The sequence below is a fragment of the Eleutherodactylus coqui genome, chromosome 2 (assembly GCF_035609145.1).
Source record: "Eleutherodactylus coqui strain aEleCoq1 chromosome 2, aEleCoq1.hap1, whole genome shotgun sequence".
Lineage (NCBI taxonomy): Eukaryota > Metazoa > Chordata > Amphibia > Anura > Eleutherodactylidae > Eleutherodactylus > Eleutherodactylus coqui.
The window spans coordinates 245,054,512-245,058,351 of record NC_089838.1 but is presented as its reverse complement, the minus strand read 5'-3'; the positions used below and the strand labels follow the sequence as shown (position 1 = coordinate 245,058,351).

Genomic DNA, 3,840 nt, shown 5'->3' with positions numbered 1-3,840 from the left:
TTTAGGTAATGCCAAGGGAAAATAGTGAACTGAAAACAGGAAACCAATAGCCGTGGCTATCAGAAGACATTTCCTACAAAGTATAAGCTTCTGAGTAATATTTTCAAGTAAGGCTTCACCCATTTCCTGTCAACGTAGAAAATGTTGCCCATCCCTGCACCTTAAACTTGTGCTTCGTCTTTGTCCTCAAATGAATCAGACTACCTTGCAGTAAACTGCTGTATGGGGATCGATGAAGAAAAAGGTTACTTTATTGACCTGTTTACATAGTGTTGTAGTGACTTCTGAGCATTCTCTACATGTGCCGTATCTTTACTTAAAGTTGCAATACTATAATATTAAATACATATACACTCTCCATGCTTTTTTCCAGGTAAACAGTTTATTTCTGTATATTCAAAAACTGTATGCAGTTTTTTAAACAATATATTATACAGGTTAGGGTTAACAGGGTTTTCTAGACATAGTGATTAGTAATAGTGCATTTACACCTATTAAGTTTTACAGTATTTCCTAGATTCTAACTCAATATTTTCTGTGTGTCTGCAGGTTTTTGTGGACCTAGTCCTTGTGAGTGCGCTAAACACTAAGGGCTCAGTCACACGGGCGTTTTTTTGCCCGATTTGCAGATGCGCTTGAGATCTGCAAATATATATACCCAATGCTTTGCAATGGGATCGGTCACATGGCTGTTTTTTATGCAAATGTGCCGAAAATTATATGACACAACGATTCGCAGAACGCATGTAACTGCGTTCTGTGCAAATTGTTGTTCTTGTATATGCGTTCTCTAACAGCTGTGGCAGAGAAGAACGATGTTCTCCCATTGAATTCAATAGAGCTGGCAATACAGCCAGCTCCATTGAAAGCAATGGGCTGCGCGCAAGCGCTGTATTAATTTTCGAGGAAGGGCTTCAAATCACCGCCTGCTGAATACTACAGAAAGCAGTTCAAGAGAAAAGCTGGCTGGACGCGGCTGATCACCGGCAGCTGCAAAAAGGTGAGTGTATATATTTTTGAATGGTTTTCAGGGAAGGGCTTATATTTGAAGCCCTTTCTTGAAAATAATACAGCACTTGCCGGCAGCCCATTGCTTTCAATGGAGCCGGCTGTATTGCCAATGGGCGAACATCGTTCTCCTCTGTCACAGCTGTGGCAGAGGATAGCGGGCAGCGCCCGTGTGACCGAGCCCTTTGGGCTGATAAACGCGGTTTTTTTCAGCTGTGACGCTGGCTTCGGTCATGCGATTTTTAATTTTTTTTGTGCGCATCAGTTTTGCGCACAAAAAAACGCCCATGTGACTAAGCCCTAACAGTAAAGCGCATATGCATCAGCACCAAAATTATATACTGAAAAGTTGATATCATAAGGTTATTGGATTATTATATGTTACACGGTCATTGTGTTTATGATAATCTATTAAAAATGGTAATAATCTACCAGAAATGTGTTATATTGATCTGTATAAAAGCAGTCTGGATGTGTAGCCTCAACATCTTTATCTAATAGCAATCAAGCTACGGTATGTAGTCTGGACAACCCCCTATAACCGCAATCTGGATCTATAGTCTGGACCTCTCCCTCCAACAGCAATCTGTGTAGTCTGGACCACCCCCTCTAACATCAGTCTGGAGGCGTAGTTTGGTCCACCCCATATGACAATAATCTGGCTGTATAGTCTAGACAACCCATTATGATAGCAGTCTGGCTGTATAGTCTGCACCACCTCCTATAACAGTCTGGTTATGTAGTCTGAACTTCCATTTATAATAGCAATCTGGCTGCATAGTCTGCACCAACCCCTATAACAGTTTGGTTGTGTAGTCTGAACTTGTGCTTATAACAGCAGTCTGGACGTACACCTATAGCAGTCTGGTTGTATAGACTGGACCTCAACCTAAAACCTAAATCTGAACGTGCACTCTGAACCATCCACAGTAGCAACAGTCTGGTTGTATAGTTTGAACCTCCACTTATAACAGCAGTCTGGTTGTGCAGTCTGGACCACCCCTTACTACAGCAGTCTGTTGTACAATCTGGATAAAACCTTACAACAATAGTCTGGTTGTGTAGTTTGAACTTCCACTTATAACTGCAGTCTAAACCACACCCTAGAACAGTCTGGTTGTGTAGTCTGGACCACCCCTTAAAGCAATAGTCTGGTTGTGTAGTCTGGACAACCCTCTAAAACAGCAGTCTGGATGTATTGTCTCGGCCACCCCCATAACAATAGTCTGGTTGGATAGTCTCGATCTCCACTATAACAGCAGTCTGGATGTGAAATTTCCTAAATTTAACATTTGTTGGTTGTCTATTAACATAAAAAAATACTTTGAAAAAGTTTAAACTGAACAAAACTATTTTAAAAGATGTGAAGTTATTGCTGTAAATGAATGCAGCTTAATAGGTAACTAAGTGTTGTGAACTGAACGTCTCAAACGGCTTAATTTTTCTCCCTGATATCTTCTCCGCCTGGGACTACCTAACATGCTGGCACATATATTAAGTATGCATGGCTCCGTATTTACAATCTTAAGGCAAGAAACTCCTGATTGCTTCTGCTGTTTTTAGGACACATAATATTCGCTCATTTTTGGTGAGACCTGCTGGTCGTTCATTGGCTTTATTTCTAATTGTAGGGCTGGCTCCGGCTTCTAAAAGAAGAGAAAAGATTTAAGGTTCCCACCCAGAAATGCAGCATGGAGGGCTGTAGATCCACTCTTTAAAACACCAAGCGTGGGAGAAAACTTGAGCAGCTCTTCTATCACGCCATTGAAGCCTTTAGATGCAGCTCTGAACAGAGCAGTGGTGCCATCAGTCCATGCAGCATCCCGATTGGCTCCTCGCAGCAGAAGGACTCTCGCTACCTCACTGTATCTCAGCTGTGCTGCTATCCATAGCTCCATCGTTCCGTCCTGTTGTGGTTGATTTGCCTTTGCTCCAAACGTCAGCAATAATCGAACTACATCCACAAAGCCTCCCTGGGCTGCAAGAAAGAGTAGAGTTGCTCCATCACAAAGTTGGCCATGGATGTTGGCTCCGTTTTTAACAGGGTTTCAACAACAGGGCAATCACTGTCCATGCTGACAGACTGCTGTGCCTCCATCCCTAGTAATAAATTCTGTAGATGCGCCAAATTCAAAAAGGAAATTCACAATATCATTGTGACCTTGTTGGGCAGCGAAGAACAAAGCAGTAGCACCAGCATCTCTCTGGATATTAATATCTGTTCCTTGCAGTACTAGCTCTTGTACACATTGCATATGTCCAGAATATGATGCCACCATTAAACCTCAGTGTAATAAGTATTATTTCTGGTGTGATCTGACTGGTCTGTACTGAGCAGGCTAGAATCTAAATTTTCACTTTTAAAAGGGATTGGCTCCCCACAGACCTTGGGTGCATATGGCTAGGTTTGTCGCCAATCGGTGGGGGGGGTCATACTGACCCCTACTGATAGTTGGAGCAAAAGCTATAAAAGTGGTGTGCCACTTCCTCTAGTCTCAGATACATGGCTGATTGACTATTGATGGAATATCCTAGCAAATGAATTACTAGTGTCTGTGAGAAGGCAGACCCTTTAAAAATTACTTTTTTTCACTACATAAAAGTATTTTTCAGCAGTAGCATTAAAAGGGTTTTCCAGGACTGAAAGAAAAATTCTATGGCCACGGAATGTTGTAAAAGTAAAGAAATAAGTCATACCCACCTCCTTCCATGAACCCTGTCCAGCACAGGAGCACTGGTCCTCTCTGCTCTGAACCTGGAAGAAGCTCAGCCAACCCCAGACTTCAGTGATCATAATGCCATGAACAGTACGTGCTGAAAAAAACTTGGGGT

At 42.1% G+C, this 3,840-nt stretch overlaps 1 pseudogene; it reads right to left on the bottom strand.

Moving 5' to 3' along the window:
- Positions 1-2,532: 2,532 nt before the first annotated feature.
- Positions 2,533-3,287, bottom strand: LOC136610129 (ankyrin repeat domain-containing protein 29 pseudogene; annotated as a pseudogene).
- Positions 3,288-3,840: the final 553 nt, after the last annotated feature.